Raw genomic sequence first — 17,771 nt, forward strand, 5'->3', positions numbered from 1 at the left:
TTGTCAAACTAAAGAAACCGCCCCCAGCTTTCCCACTGATAGGCCGCACACGCACGTGCGTATGTGCACACAATAAATAAACAGGTCAATTAGTTATTGTTCACTATGTTAATTATTATTGTTCATTAATTCTGTCATTCATATTACATTTTATTGAACTGGTTAAAAACGTACACCTTTAAAAAAAAGGTTGTGAAACTATTCACATGGTAATTGATGATTAAGAATTTATAATGATTGTTTTTTTTCTCTATTTTAAACACTGGTACAGTATGTGTTACTGTTCGTTAACATTACTGGACTGGTTTTGATGTCATGTTCTGCGATCATTTATTACACACCACTCCTGAACTGGTCGCCTAATTAAATGGCTTATTCTCTTGAATTGACAAGACATGTTTTCTCAGTTAATACGGCTGTGTAATGACTGTCTTTAATACCATAATTGAGACAGAGTCTATTTTCCAAGTGAAGCCTGCCCAAGAAGGCAGCTGCAATACAACATTACAAAATGTAAATCATCAACAGTCTATACTATTGGGTCGCGGACTCAATTGTCATTGTCAAATTTGGTCCCTAGGTAAAAACCAGTTGAGAGCCACTGCTCTAGAATGGAGCATTTATTTCAAAGATTGTACACCATGCTAGTACTGATTGGTCTGTTTTTAGCATGTCATGTAATAAACAAATTCTGTTAAGCAATATTTTATGTTGACTAATTTATGGTAGTAGTAAAACATGTCTGTGTTTACCCTGATCATAGTAAATGTATTTAGTATTCTGAGTCAGAGTAAATGTGTAATGACACTGGTAAATGCAGTTTCTCTGAGCCCCCCCCCCCAAAGTTAAATAATAATCGAATGTGTCAGCCAGACAGCCGCTCACAACTTAGACTACCGATCGCTGTCCATGGTGCTGAAATTGCGACATTTCCATGTGGCTGCATGCCTTTCGAATAAATGACAGGCTTTCCATGTTGCCGAGGCATAGCTTTGCTTTAGCTAATGGATACATCTTTATTGGTAGTACTCATTTTCTCAGGTTACGCGTAACATTTCACAAAGCTATACGCGGTGTCGCAATGCTGCCGTTTTTAGACTGCTGGGTGGTGGCAATAATGTAATGACTTTTTCAGAAATGAAAAGTTGGAAATTCAAACATGCAGATTGTCAAATACATTTTGGATACAACAGAATACTAATTAGCTACCAATTGATGTTTTAGAATATACAGCTGTCCTGTTAAGGCTACCTGAACCTGCATGACATGAGCCGTCCGCTCTCTCTCCCAGCTTGGATAGAAAGTACTCCCTGACGTAGGCCATGCAGTCGAAACGCGTAGGAGTTTTAAAACTTTGTTTCCATTGAATATGTCATACAAATAAAGGGATTTGAATTAATTATATGAAGAGTGCCTCGGTCCTCCTTTCTTTTGGATAGAAAGTTGTTGTGTGTAAAACCAGTCTATAAATCTCAAAAAATACAGTCAGTCCACCCTCAAAACACTAGCTTACTAGGGGTTGTTTCATTATGCAGTGTACTATCTATAACTATATACCGTCTTTAGCTGCGATTTAGGTGCTATTTATCAACGCTTTATAAGAATAACACATCAAATAGCCGAACAATGAGGGAAAAAAGTAGTTGGCTTGAGGATAAATTCAGCCACTATTTAATGTTGAACTCGTGCATGTTTTGTCTGGCTAATAAATGGCCTGCACAAGTGGGCTGCAATATTCAAGTTAAAACAAATTAGGCCTAAATCAAATTAAATCCAACTTGAGAGACTCCCTGGTCTCCTGAAGTCCTCCTTTTTTTTGTGTGCAAATGTTTTCACCGTGGCCTTTAGGTCCACTGTTTTCTATACTGAGTTTTGTGCATTATTTGTCCATTGCGCTGCACACAATTTAAACGTAGTCTTGAATGATGCGCCGTCAAGATATACCAGAGATAAGGGACTGTTTATATCGCAACCACACAACTCAAACACCAGTTCGCCAGCAAGAACGAAAATCGCAAATCGCTTTTTTTGTTCAAGCCCTCAAGAACTGTTATCCACTAAATATGATCATCTGTTTGCATCGACCAATTTAATGGCTGTCCAGTATCCAGACGATCTGTCCCCAGAGCTTCCTATACAGTTCATCTCTTTCCGTAACGTGTTGAGGCCGGCAATTAAGGAGAACGAGAGGCTCAATTAAAGATGTTGCAGAATTGATGTGTTTGAAGCACTTCTCTCTTCTGCCCCGTTTCCCTGATGTTGCTACGGCAACCAAGCTGTTTATACCATCCCTGTAACTGTCGCTTATTGCGGAGAGATCGTTTTCTAAACCGGAATTTATAAAGAACTACATAAAAAGCATTAGGCTCTCGATCTGATTTGCGCTTTAACGCCTGAGTAAGCTCCCCCTCATTGCACTGGCACCTTCGTAGCCTTGACCACGGCATTTCTTCTCCGATATCCCCCTTGTACTTTCAATCAGCTCAATTTTTTAAGGCCTGAGGCAAATTCCTGACTCCCAAGAAACAAACACTTAGCTTCCGAGAACACATGGAAATGTATTACTAGTACATATGGAGGGTTACTGTTCAAATATATATATTTTTAAATAGACATCGATGACAGAGCTCGTCATCGATGAGCTTATTTCCCCTTCCCGCCTTGCGGGGCCTGTGGGGGTATCTGGTACACCAGTGGTAGGAGTAAACATGAAATCAAAACAATTAACTCTAGAATACTGAACAACACTGCAGAGAGTATAAATGAATACTGTACAGAGTGAAGCATAATGATGCAGAGTTAAATATCAACACTAAATTGTGAAAATACAACCCAACAAATATAACTCTGTTGCGGGAGTAAGTTTGACTCTTTTTGGACTGGAATCAGATGGTGTCTTTAGCAGAGTTACATTTTTCTTCAAATAGAGTTCAATTGTGCGTTGTCCCTGTGGGAGTATACATTTTCAAATGTTTTCGATCTTGAGTCGCATTGAGGCTGTGTCTGCGTCTGAAATGGCACCCTATAACCTACAGCACCAGTCAGAAGCTGTCGTCAAGGCAAAAGGTGGCTACTATCTCAAATATAAAATATATTTTCATTTGTTTAACACTTTTTTTTGGTTACTACATGACTCCATATGTGTTATTTCATAGTTGTAATGTCTTCACTATTATTCTACAATGTAGAAAATAGGAAAAATAAAGAAAAACCCTGGAATGAGTAGGTGCGTCCAAACTTTTGACTGGTACTGTATATAGTGCACTACATTTGACCAAGGCCCATATAAGGAATATTGTTTGGGTCCAAAATGACACCCTATTCCTTATTCCCTATAGGGTGCCATCTCGGTGGATATTTTCCTGTGTGTGTTTCAGCAGTGTTAGTGTTGCCAGGTTTCATCTATTCAGGTTCTGTTTGGTGGCTCTGGGCTTTGGGCTTGGGTAGAAATTGGCCGGGAGAAGCAGGCTTCTCTTTTCCTCTCTTCTCTTGGCCGGGCTCTATCGCTTCATCTGTTCTCTCTGTTGAATAGCTGGGTCTCGCGTGAGTCGGTTTTAAATGTGTCTGCTTTTAAATTCGTTTTTTTCTTTTTCTTTTCAGGAACCAAAATCAAGTCTCTTCCTAAAATCCCATTTGAGTGAGCAGCTAGCCATCTCCTCATCAGCAGATGGCTATTGTGACCGGGCGAATGGCGAGCCAGTCTAGTGTGTCCCTGTGTATCCAAGCAGTGATTTGGGTTTGAATGGAGACGGGAGATGAGGAGATGCGTGTGTGTGTGTGTGTGAGGTATGTATGTGTGTGTGTTTGTATACGGGTATATGTGGGGAGGGGGATGAGCTAGTTATTGACTGTTTTATAAGGTGGTTGATATCTGATCAGGGCAATATAGCAGGCTGGGTTTGAATAGGAAGGTAGTGATGTTTAATTCATTTATATTGGCTGCTCAGATCTGTGGAGTAACTGAGGCCTCTTGGGTAATGCACTTATTTCCTCAATGCAGCCAATCCTCAAGCTGGAGGCACCTGTAATCCGTAGTCTCACTGCTGTGTGTCTGTTGTGCGTGTGTGTGTGTGTGTGTGTGTGTGTGTGTGTGTGTGTGTGTGTGTGTGTGTGTGTGTGTGTGTGTGTGTGTGTGTGTGTGTGTGTGTGTGTGTGTGTGTGTGTGTGTGTGTGTGTGTGCGTCCTGAGGCCGTCTAAACTCAGAGCCTCTACACAGACCGATAATGACCATCCGAACACACAACACACACTATAACTTGCCTGTCGGCCCACTGGACTGAACGAAAGATTGACAGCAAAGGATAGATTGGAATTGGTATGATTGGCTATTTGTAGCTCAGCGGAAGGAGGGATCTGAGATCAACTGCCAATCACTGACTACAGTGACCCGTCAACAGGCAAAGCAAACTACAGAGGAATGACACTACATGAATTATCATTAGGTTTATACAGTACAATATAGGACTTATTACTTATAGTCAATAATATAGTTGGCCTAATGTACAAGGGCCAAGGTTGGGAAACAAGCCTGGTTGCCATTCTGCTCCTGCTTTAGCCAACTTACTGCATTATTGGCAAGGCAACAGTGTACAGGTAGCTTTGAATGCAGAAACCGTCTGGAACCCAAGGTAGTCAGACCCTCTTGCTAATACCCTGCCAGCTGATGGTATCATTAAAAATTTGTTCTCCTTCTAAAGGTCAGTGTTTATTAGTGGTAGAACCTCAGGGACCTCGATTGGATCTCTTCTCTCTCTCTCGCTCTCTCTCAGTATGTTCTGACAGGTAGGACTAGTGCTGCGTTGCAGACTACGTGGGGTATATTGACAGGCTTATCGACAGTTTTTTGGACATAACTTTTCAGATGGAAAGATATGGCCGACTAAGATCGGCCATGTCAGGGCCAGGAGCACTCTCTGACTCCTCCACGACTTTAATCTCACACCACTTGAAGGTGGCAACACTAGTGAGAACACACATTGTGTAAGGCATATATAAACTCAGCAAAAAAAGAAAAGTCCCTTTTTCAGGACCCTGTCCTTCAAAGATAATTCGTAAAAATTCAAATAACTTCACAGATCTTCATTGTAAATGTTTTAAACACTGTTTCCCATGCTTGTACAATGAACCATAAACAATTAATGAACATGCACCTGTGGAACGGTCGTTAAGACACTAACAGCTTACAGACGGTAGGCAATTAAGGTCACAGTTATGAAAACGTAGGACACTAAAGAGGCCTTTCTACGGACTCACCAAAAAAACACCAAAAGAAAGATGCCCAGGGTCCCTGCTCATCTGCGTGAATGTGCCTTAGGCATGCTGCAAGGAGGCATGAGGACAGCAGATGTGACCAGGGCAATAAATTGCAATGTCCATTCTGTGAGACGCCTAAGACAGCGCTACAGGGAGACAGGATGGACAGCTGATCGTCCTCGCAGTGTCAGCCCAGGTGTAACAGCTGGATCAATACATCCGAACATAACACCTGCGGGACAGGTACAGGACGGCAACAACAACTGCCCGAGTTACATCAGGAACGCACAATCCCTCCATCAGTGCTCAGACTGTCCACAATAGGCTGAGAGAGGTTGGACTGAGGGATTGTAGGCCTGTTGTAAGGCAGGTCCTCACCAGACATCACAGGCAACAATGCCTATGGGCACAAAAACCCCATCTTTCGACCTGACAGGACTGGCAAAAAGTGCTCTTCACTGACGAGTCGTTTTGCCTCACCAGGGGTGATGGTCGGATTCGCGTTTATCGTTGAAGGAATGAGCGTTACACCGAGGCTTGTACTCTGGAGCGGGATCGATTTGGAGGTGGAGGGTCTGGGGCGGAGGGTCATGGTCTGGGGTGGTGTGTCACAGCATCATTGCTGTGCGTTACAGGGAAGACATCCTCCTCCCTCATGTGGTACCCTTCATGCAGACTCATCCTGACATGACCCTCCTGCATGCCACCAGCCATACTGCTCGTTCTGTGCGTGATTTCCTGCAAGACAGGAATGTCAATGTTCTGCCATGGCCAGCAAAGAGCCCGGATCTCAATCCCATTGAGCACATCTGGGACCTGTTGGATCAGAGGGTGGGGGCTAGGGCCATTCCCCCCAGAAATGTCCGGGAACTTGCAGGTGCGTTGGTGGAAGAGTGGGGTAACATCTCACAGCAAAAACTGGCATAGCTGGTGCAGTCCATGAGGAGGAGATGCACTGCAGTACTTAATGCAGCTGGTGGCAACACCAGATACTGACTGTTCCTTTTGATTTTGACCCCCCCCATTTGTTCAGGGACACATTATTACGTATATGTTAGTCACATGTCTGTGGAACTTGTTCAGTTTATATCTCCGTTTTTGAATCGTGTTATGTTCATACAAATATTTACACATTTTAAGTTTTCTGAAAATTAACGCAGTTGAGAGTGAGAGGACGTTTTTTTTTTCGCTGAGTTTACATACACACACATTGTAACGCACACTAACAAGCACAAAACACACACTCCTCCCACCTACATGCCAATCACCTCCACTCTCTGCTAAAACCATTCGACTAGAGGCCCTCTACTCAGCTGACGCGGCTACAATCAGATGCAAGCACAGTGGCCAGCTAATTGCTAACTAAGTGCCTAGTGGGCTCACAGTACAGCAACCAGCACATAGCTCTGAAGGAGAGAGACACAGCTATTTAGACCTCAGGAGAATCAGCTCTGCTAACTTATTCAAACAGTCTTGGCATTATATTACACTGAACCAGGGTATACGAGCAATTTTCAGATCAATGTGTCTGGGGTTTCTCTCCACTCGACATTGGATTAGCGAACGGCTAGGGAGGAGATGGGGGATTTGACTAGGGTGGGGTCCTGCCAGACCCTCTTCGCTACCCAACATAGACAACCTGACAGGCTGTGTGTGTGGAGGTCGACTGTTGTCACCTCTTCATCATGGAGAGAGAGTGTGAAGGCGGAGATGCAGGAAGGAACAGGGGAGAGAGAGATGGTTGGGGTGAAGAGCCAACGGGGAGAGGCAGAGAGGAGGAGACGGGGAAAAGCAGAGGAGAGGACAAAGAGAGGGATAGGGGGGAAAAGGAAGAGAGAGAAGAGCGGTGGGGAGATGGGGAAAACGGGGGAGGGAAGAGGACAAAGGGAGGAATGGGGGGGGGGGGGGGAGGAAAGATAGGGCAGGGTGGAAGACTAAGGAGGTAGTGTGATGGTGGTGGGTGGGTTTTGTTATTCAGCCCACGTTTCCAGACTAAGCATCTATTATGAGTGGGGTAGAAGGGCGGTGTGCGCAATCGTATGCTAATGCACTTTTGATTAACTGCCTCCCTAATTCCCTTTCACTGGGGAGGGAAGGGAGCGGAGCTGCATATCATACCAGTCCAGCGTCCACACACACACACACATAAAATGAACACACACACACACACACACACACACACACACACACACACACACACACACACACACACACACACACACACGCATGACATATGAACACACACAAAAATGACAAATGAACAAACCCGCGCACGCACGCACATACACACACACACACACACACACACCAACATCTGTTGCTCTGCTCCTCAGCTAAAACTAACCTCCCCGATGATTGATTCAGATAGCTCATAACCCAGCGGGCTAATGTAAAGATAATCCATTTGTTGCGTGGCATCTGTGTGGCAGGCATCTGTACAGGGAAAGGGGAGTAGAGGGGAGTATGGGGAAGGTGGTATGAGGTATTATTAAGTCATTGTCACACCACGCTGCATGGATGTCATCACAGAGGGAGGGAGGACTCAACGGGTCTGTGATTATGGCAGGACGGATGATGACGAAGCATGGGGAGCTCAGCGTTGCCTGGTATCATGCTACAGACATATATGGTACACACACGAACACGGATGCACTCACACACACACAGACAGAAACTCGCCCCCAGAAGCACCGTTGGGAGGAAAAGATACATACAGTATCTATAGTAAAAAGCACAATGTTTCCACCCCAAACGAGGCAATAAAGGTGAGGAATAGATTCAATAATGTCTTATATTCTACAGGTTGTAATAATCAGGAACACAGCCGCCAATACGTCACAGCCAGGGAAAAGCAGGGGTACATTATTATTAAGTTGCCTCCGAAAATCCATTACATTTGGATTACTCACCAGTCACCACATAAAACGGGGAATATCCCTATCATGCGTAGCACAGGCTCAGTGATGAGTGTAATGGAAAGAGGTTCATTTGATAGAGGGGCTCTTAACACCCTGTTTTTAATACTCTTGACAGGTCATCAATTAGGCCTAAGATAATGTGTGGGTAATAAACAGGTAGCGGTCTGTGGATTAGGATAATGAAACCGAGGTTTTCAGACTCGGGTAGGGGCGTGACGGCGTGATAAACGCAGTGGCTGAAGTGGCTGTACGTGCACTGTACACCTCTATCGCCTAGATAGTTCTGCTGTGTTTCATTGATTGGCTATCTCTAGCAGTGCCCCAAATGCCACCCTAATCCCTAAAGGAGTGTACTACTTTTGACCAGGGCCCATCGGGTGCTGGTCGAAAGTAATGCACTATATACTGTACGGCATATGGTGGCAATTGTTCTCTGCTACATGATGGAATCTCTGTTCACACTGGTCGACTCGATGATCCAGTGAGCTGCCTCGAAGTCAGAAAAAGCCTTGGGGAAGAGATGAGAGGAGATGAAAGGAGAGGAGAGAGGGAGAGAAAACAGGTTGGTGGAGCGTGGCACTTGCCACGCCACGACAGTGGGTTCGATTCCCGCGACCACTCGTGTGTAAAATGTATGCACGCGCGACTAAGTCGCTTTGGATTAAAGCGTCTGCTAAATGGTACATATGTTAAATGATATATTAGAAACAGGAGATGGAGAGAGAGAGAGAGGGAGAGAGACAGAGTTCGACAGAAAATGGAGATGGAGAGAGGGGAACACTAAATAATGCAACAACTAAAGAAAGAGAAATGGACAAAAGCACAGAGATGGATAGAAGTAGATCAAAAGACAGGTAGGGAGAGAGACAACGACAGAGCGGGAGAGAGTGTGTCAGGAGGGCGTAATATGAGTGCCTCCTCCCCCTACATCTTCCTGTCTCCCCCCTGATGTGTGGGCCTAAACTCCCCTGTATCCCTCCCCACACCCTGGCTGGCTGAGTGAGATTTACTGCATCATTAGTCTACGCTTACACAAACACACCCCGCACCATGAATTATACATACACCAACACAAAGGATGGATGGATGGATGGGTGGAGAGACAGATGAGGGAGAGAGAGACATAAAGAGGGGAGAAAGAGCGAGTAGAGATAGGTAATGAAGGGGATACAGATAGGAGAGAGAGAGAGGGAAAAGAGGGGAAGAAAGGGAAGGAGGGGTGACAGTAGAGTTGTATGGGGGTAAACCCCGGTCACAGACTGAGGAATATCAATGAACAGGAGACTGGCAGGTGTTGGACTCAGAAGGAACTGGGCTGCTACGAGTCACTAAGGGCTGACGAATGAACAACACACACCGATGCACACACACACACATCGATTCACACACACACTCACAGAGGCGTGTTTACTACATACAAGCACACAAACTGCCAGACAAGCATTCCCCCGTGGCCTCCCTGACCTACTGTCTGTTTGACACATACTCGTGGGCAGAAATCATACATACTGAAATGTAGGGCACACACACACATGAAGGGCATCCTATACTCTACGGGTCAATAGGTTTGGACATGCTTTAATTAAACATCCCCCCCCACATTTACTGCTAACCTCATACATGCCCACACACACGCTAACACACACACATGCTAACACACACACACTGCACCATAAAGTGTCGAAACCTCCAAAGTGTTGTCATAGTCCCCACACTGAGAAGGATATCAGGATAAAAAGATTACTTGACTTTTAAGACTTTAAGAATACAATGAACATATTCCTCTGGTGTGTGACTTTGTGATTTAATCTGAACAAGTGGAATGTTTGTAGCGGATTAATCTTTAGCCAAATTATTTCATTTATTTCATACTAAAGATCATAACACTTGCGTATATACATTCATGATTCGTACAGGAGCATACTATATGAATCACCAATTAAATGTCCATGTCATTTTTTTGCCAGTCTAATAGCTGCTCTCATGTTGTAAGGTACGTCCCAAATAGCAGCCTATTCCCTTTACAGTGCACTACTTTCGAGCAGAGCCCTGGTCAGAAGTAGTGGACTATGAAGAGAATAGGGTGCCATTTCAGATCATAGAGTAGGTCACATTTATATGGATCCTCATTAACCTTCTTCTCATTGGCAGTCATTGTCTCTGGGCGGGAGAAAGTGTGTGTGTTTTGTGTGTGTGGGTGTGTGTTTTGTGTGTGTGTGTGTGTGTGTGGGGACACTGCCCACTGAGGGTCAGTCTCCACTGTGTCTCTAAGCCGACAGCCATTTTCAAAGTGTCATTTTCATAAGTACTGTCTAGGAGGGCAGCTTTCATATCTCTGTATCTCCATGAAGGAGAAACGCCCCATTAATTATCAGCCATCTGCCTCTGGTGAGGTCAAGTCAAGTTTGTGAAATAAACATAAGCAGTTATGCTTCTTCACTTATAGTCCAGATGATAAGCAAAAAAAAAAGAAGACATTAAATAAGCTTTTCGCTGAAAGACCTTACAGTTCTTCTTAGGTTTCTGTTCTGAACCTATAGAAAAGTCAATATGACATATACGTTTGGACACACCTACTCATTTTTTCTTTATTTTTACAATTTTCTATATTGTAGAATAATAGTGAAGACATCAAAACTATGAAATAACACATATGGAGTCATGTAGTAACCAACAAAGTGTTAAACAAATCAACATATATCTTATGTTAAAGATGATTCAAAGCAGCCACCCTTTGCCTTGATGACAGCTTTGCACACTCTTGGCATTCTCTCAACCAGCTTCATGATGTAGTCACCTGTAATGCATTTCAATTAACAGGTGTGCCTTGTTAAAAGTTAATTTGTGGAATTTCTTTCCTTCTTAATGCGTTTGAGCCTATCAGTTGTGTTGTGACAAAGTAGAGGTGGTATACAGAAGATAGCCCTATTTGGTAAAAGACCAAGTCCATATTAAGGCAAGAACAGCTCAAATAAGCAAAAAGAAATGGCAGTCGATCATTACTTTAAGTCATGAAGGTCTGTCAATGCAAGAAAAATTCAAGAACTTTGAATGTTTCTTGAAGTGCAGTCGCAAAAACTATCAACCGCTATGATGAAACACCTCAGATTGCAGCCCAAATAAATGCTCCACAGAGTTCAAGTAACAGACGCATCTCAACATCGACAATAATAAGAAGAAGATACTTGCTTGGGCCAAGAAACACGAGCACTGGACATTAGACCAGTGGAAATCTGTCCTTTGGTCTGATGAGTTTTGGTTCCAACCACTGTGTCTTTGTGAGACGCAAAGTAGGTGAACGGATTATCTCTGAATGTGTGGTTCCCACCGTGAAGCATGGAGGAGGTGTGATAGTGGGGGGCTGCTTTGCTGATGACACTGTCAGTGATTTATTTAGAATTCAAGGCACACTTAACCAGCATGGCTACCACAGCATTCTGCAGCGATATGCTATCCCATCTGGTTTGCACTTAGTGGGACTATCATTTGTTTTTCAACAGGACAATGACCCAAAACACACCTCCAGGCTGTGTAAGGGCTATTTGACCAAGGAGAGTGATGGAGTGCTGCATCAGATGACCTGGCCTCCACAATCACCCAAGCTCAACCCAATTGAGATGGTTTGGGATGAGTTGGACCGGAGAGTGAAGGAAAAGCAGCCAACAAGTGCTCAGGATATGTGGGAACTCCTTCAAGACTGTTGGAAAAGCATTCCTCATGAAGCTGGTTGAGAGAATGCCAAGAGTGTGCAAAGCTGTCATCAAAGCAAAGGGTGGCTACTTTAAAGAATCTCAAATATAAAATATTTGTTTATTTGTTTAACACTTTTTGGGTTACCACATACTTGTATGTGTATTGTGTTATTTCATAGTTTGATGTCTTCCCTATTATTCTAAAATGTAGAAAAATTTAAAAATAAAGAAAAACCCTTCAATGGGTAGGTGTGTCCAAACTTTTAACTGGTACTGTATATATTTATATTTATATTCCGGACCCTGAAGTCCAAATAATTCCATATTTCTTAATTCCATTATTTCACTTTTTAGATGTCTGTGTATTGTTGTGTATTGTTAGATACAGTATTACTGCACTGTTGGAGCTGGGAATACAACCATTTCGCTACACCCGCAACAACATCTGCTAAACATGTGTATGCGACCAATAAAATGTGATTTGATTTGATAGTTTGATGGCCACGTAAAGGACCTGCCTGAGTTACTTTATTCATTTTGTCCATGGTGGAGTAGTGCATTGGTGATGCTGGCTGTGAAGAGGGAACGGTTCATTCATTGAACATCATCTTCATGAAGATAGATTTATCTCACGTGAGTTACGGTAGTTCACTGAACGTGTGTGTGTGTGTGTGTGTGTGTGTGTGTGTGTGTGTGTGTGTGTGTGTGTGTGTGTGTGTGTGTGTGTGTGTGTGTGTGTGTGTGTGTGTGTGTGTGTGTGTGTGTGTGTGTGTGTGTGTGTGTGTCGCCACACATTACAGTCCTCTGGAAACTGGAACATGATGTTGCGTGAACAGAGGGGTAAAAAAGCTTTTGCTAGTTCAAAAAGGGTGAACTCTAAAACTCAACAGTAACCCCTAAAAGCCCATTGCATGTACAGATGGGGGTTAATAACTGGCTCATGGATCATCTTCATCAGAAGAGACAGGGAGAGGAGTCCAGTTTATTATGTTTATTTAACCTTTATTTAACTAGGCAAGACAGTTAAGAACAAACTCTTATTTAGAGTGACGGCCAAACCCTCCCCTAACCTGGACGACGCTGGGCCAATTGGCTCAGACTCAAGAAGACCATCCTCTGATGCTGCCATGTGTGTGTGTGTGTGTGTGTGTGTGTGTGTGTGTGTGCGTGCGTGCGTGCGTGTGTGTGCAATATGAGGCGAGAGTTTAAAGTTCAACATGATGACTTACCATCCAAATCCCCAAAAAGAGGGCTGATTGATTTCCATACAGCATGTGATCACAGATTTAATTAACACTGGGATAATATATGCAGGCAGGGAGTTGGTATTTACTAATGAGTCCTGATCCCTACTCTGTGATATTTGAACGGAGAGTTTAGGCTCCTCTACACCACCTTTTGAAATCTTTTCAACGGGCCTGACTGCATGAAACGGGGTCTGCATCCCAAATCTCACCCTATTCCCTATATAGTGTACTACTTCTGACAAGGTACCATAGGGATCTGGTGCCATTTGGCACCATCTGGTGCCATTTGGGACACACTTGGGGTATCAGACAAGGCCTTCATCAGGCTGGTATTCTGGTGCTCTCGCTCCCCTGTCCTTAAAATGTGAAATCCATTTCATGGCGAGAGGAGATTTTTCTTTGATATTAGATTACATTCTAAATTAAGGCTTAGTGACTTTCATCGAAACGCTGACCGACAGTTAACGAGTTGTATTTAAAATGTATTTAAGTGTCACTCCACAATGATACAATAATTTTTTTTTAAATAAGATTTTTTTTCACTTCGTTGTGGACCACTCAAACTAGGTATTGATACACTAAAAATAAACATGGTCAAACATGGTACAGGCGCCATCTATAATACATCTATACACATGTACTGTATGTAATGTGTTCCTGAAAACTGAGTAGCCAAGGAGAGAGAGAGGACGAGGGGAGGAGAGCGCAAAAAGGTTAAGGGGGTACGGAGGTGAGCGGCATGGGATAGAGGCAGGTGTAAGGAGAGAGAGAGAGGGAGACAGAGAGAAAAAAAGTGAGAGAGGTAATGGGACATAGACAGAGATTGGAAGACAGAGGAGAGAGGAGGAAAGTGAAAACAGGCAGAAAGAGATAACCAGTCTGAGTGAAAGTCCCCTCAGTCCTCCCCCTCTCTTCTGAGTGTGAACAATAAGGACTGTGGCAAAGACAAACAAAAAAGGGTATAAACAGGGTCTCTCTTTCTCTCTCTCTCTCTCTCTGTTAGTCAGCTGGCAGGGGGGGAGGGCTTTTAAATCTCCAGCGCACAGGGGCCATTAGCTGGGTCTAGACCGAGGATCTGTCAGTGCCGAGGGGGGGAAGAGATATAGCGTGACACCACCACTCTACACGCCACAGGAAATTTCTCCCGAAAAACACTTTTAAGGGTTGTTTAGTGGGCGTCACGCCGGGCATTAAAACACCAACAGTTCCTCTACTCGTACTCTGGGCTTATTGAGAGATAGAGCCTGTCCCCCCCACCCCCCCTCCCTATCTGAGCACTTGGGCTAATGCCAGCCATGACAAGTGAGAGATGGCCAGTTAGCATGTCAGAATGTCTAATGGCTAATGTTAGCAGTGGTGCATTGACTGAGTCCAACAGTCCTGGTGCACAGTGCATTTGTGGAGTACGAGACGTTTTATAATGCACCTGACTTCACATATATTTTGATTACATATAATACATTTCCTCTATTTGTAATCTATATGGCATAAATTGTGTTGAGTATAAATCCATATACACTCACGTACAGTACTTACAGTACATTTACACACATTAATAGAATGCACTTCAAAACACACACCTAAACCCCTCCAAGCCAGCTCCATGCACATGACCCAGCCCAGAGCAAAACATATCGACGACATCCAGCTAGGAAGCAGTGAGGACCAGCGGTCACTAATTGAGTCTAAAAATAGGAGTGATGGAAATGCATTACAGTTGTGCAACGGGATCCGTTTTCTCCCTATGAATGACATGTACAGAAAAGGAAATGTGTTATGTTTAATCACATGGAAATGACTGAGGTCGTCATGCATAGTACGATAACAGATCAATCACACTGACTTACTGATACAGTATTAAAGGACCAATCCGTGTAATGTACAGTCTTTACTGAGCATTTAACTAAATTATATATAACTATTGGTTTGACTGAAATCATATGGAATACCATTCAGCATTTACAGTATAAAGGCTTTATGACTACATGTGTCTAGCTACATAAACTAAAGTAACATATGGAATTGTTTTAAGATGGTCATACCGAGGTTCATTTAGCTATTTGATTTGGAATTTTATTGGTATAAAACAAAATAATGATTTGATGAAACATTGAATTTGGCCTTATTCCTATTAGCCCCTAGAAACACATTGAAAAACAGATTCATACAGGGGAAAAAACAGATAGCCACCCCCCAAAGAAATCAAAGGAAAGTTTGTTTTGAAGTGTCTGTACTATATCTAAGAAAAATTTGAAAGATTAAGACAGGTCTTTTTTTTTTACACAGAGAGTATTTAACCCCTTTTTTAGGCACTTATCTACTTCCATTTACAGTGCATTCGGAAAGTATTCAGACCCCTTGACTTTTTCCCACATTTTGTTACGTTACAGCCTTATTCTAAAATGGATTAAATAGTTTTTTCCCTCATGAATATACACACAATACTCCATAACGACAAAGCAAAAATAGTTTTTTAGACATGTTAGCAAATGTATAAAAAATAATAACTGAAGTATCACAATTACATAAGTATGCAGACCCTTAACTCAGTACTTTGTTGAAGCACCTTTGGCAGTGGTTACAGCCTCGTGTCTTCTTGGGTATGACACTACAAGCTTGGCACACCTGTATTTGGGGAGTTTATCCCATTATTCTCTGCAGATCCTCTCAAGCTCTGTCAGGTTGGATGGGGAGCGTTGCTGCACAGCTATTTTCAGGTCTCTCCAGAGATGTTTGATCAGGTTCAAGTTCGGGCTCTGGCTGGGCCACTCAAGGACATTCAGAGACTTGTCCTGAAGCCAATCCTGAGTTGTCTTGGCTGTGTGCTTAGGGTCGTTGTCCTGCTTGAAGGTGAACCTTGGCCCCAGTCTGAGGTCCTGAGCGCTCTGGAGCAGGTTTTCATCAGGATTTCTCTATACTTTTCTCCATTCATTTTTCCCCAATCCCGACTAGTCTCCCAGTCCCTGCCGTTGAAAAATATGCTCACAGCATGATGCTGCCACCACCACGCTTCACCGTAGGGATGGTGCCATGTTTCCTCCAGACGTGACGCTTGGCATTCAGGCCAAAGAGTTCCATCTTGGCTTCATCAGACGAGAGAATCTTGTTTCTCATGGTCTGAGAGTCTTTAGGTGCCGTTTGACAAACTCCAACCCGGCTGTCATGTGTCTTTTAATGAGGAGTGGCTTACGTCTGGCCACTGCCATAAAGGCGTGCTGTAGAAATGGTTGTCCTTCTGGGAGGTCCTCCCCTCGCCACAGAGGAACTCTGGAGCTCTGTCAGAGTGACCATCGGGTTCTTCGTTGACCAAGGCCCTTCTCCCACGATTGCTCAGTTTGGCCGGAGGGCCAGCTCTAAGAAGAGTCTTGGTGATTCCAAACTTTTTTAATTTAAGAATGTGTTCTTGGGGACCTTCAATGTTGCAGACATTTTTTGCTACCCTTCCCCAGATCTGTGCCTCGACAGAATCCTGTTGTCTCGGAGCTATACAGACTATACCTTCAACCTCATGGCTTGGTTTTTGCTCTGACATGCACTGCCAACTGTGGGACCTTAAATAGACAGGTGTGTGCCTTTTCCAATGTCCAATCAATTGAATTTACCACAGGTGGACTCCAATCAACTTCAGGAAACATCTCAAGGATGATCAATGGAAACTGGATGCACCTGAGCTCAATTTCGAGTCTCATAGCAAAGGGTGAGAATACTTATATAAATAAGGTATCAGTTTTACATTTTTATAAATTATTAAACATTTCTAAAAACCTGTTTTTGCTTTGTCATGATGGGGTATTGTGTGTAGATTGATGAGGAAAACAATAATTTCATCCATTTAGATAAGGCTGTAACGTAACAAAATGTGGAAAAAGTCAAGGGGTCTGAATACTTTCCAAATGCACTGTATACTTCCATTCATTTTTTAAACTGGTACCGGGCTACCTTCGGATGAGTCATGTGAGGCTTGTAGGCTACAGCAAAAGGACCGACATGTTCGTGAGAGTCTCACCTTTCCACAGAGGGGTCACAGTAGCATGTAGCCCAAACTGTTCGGATGCTACAGACAGAAGTTGGCAGATCGGCGCTACCGAGTCCTGTGATACTTGTGGGGGTTGTAGAGCAAAACGGAGAACACCATCATGTTCGTGAGAATCTCATCTTTCCGTAGAAAGTTTGTAGGCCAAACCGTTCATACACTACAATAGTTTTCATGACAAGATCAATTTTTGGGATGTCTCATATTTTAAACCGACAGATTTTGATGGTGAATTTGTATTATGCTAATTAGATTCCAGTCATTGACTCTAAGGGGTACACTTTCTGAGTTATCTGTTCAATTATTTATGACTGTTGTCTCAAAACACACAAACCAAATTGATGCATACACTTCTAGAGGACAGTGTGTGTGTGTGTGTGTGTGTGTGTGTGTGTGTGTGTGTGTGTGTGTGTGTGTGTGTGTGTGTGTGTGTGTGTGTGTGTGTGTGTGTGTGTGCGTGCCTGGGGCAACATCAATTATCCCGGCCTAGAGAGAGCTGCCCCCTGACCCTCAGTCCAAAGCAGTAAGCAGCAGGACACAATCCCATTTCTTCCTGAAGCCATAAGCCTCTGTCTCTCACCTGGGTTCAAATATTATTTGAAATCTTTCAAATACTTTCAGCATTTGC

General features: G+C 43.4%; 1 protein-coding gene across 4 annotated transcripts in view; it reads right to left on the minus strand.

Annotated features, from left to right (window-relative positions):
* LOC129855533 (low-density lipoprotein receptor-related protein 8-like) overlaps nucleotides 1-17,771 on the minus strand; it is a 258,688-nt gene that overhangs the window by 96,596 nt on the left and 144,321 nt on the right. The window lies entirely within an intron of this gene.

The sequence above is a fragment of the Salvelinus fontinalis genome, chromosome 5 (genome assembly GCF_029448725.1).
Source record: "Salvelinus fontinalis isolate EN_2023a chromosome 5, ASM2944872v1, whole genome shotgun sequence".
NCBI classification, from domain to species: domain Eukaryota; kingdom Metazoa; phylum Chordata; class Actinopteri; order Salmoniformes; family Salmonidae; genus Salvelinus; species Salvelinus fontinalis.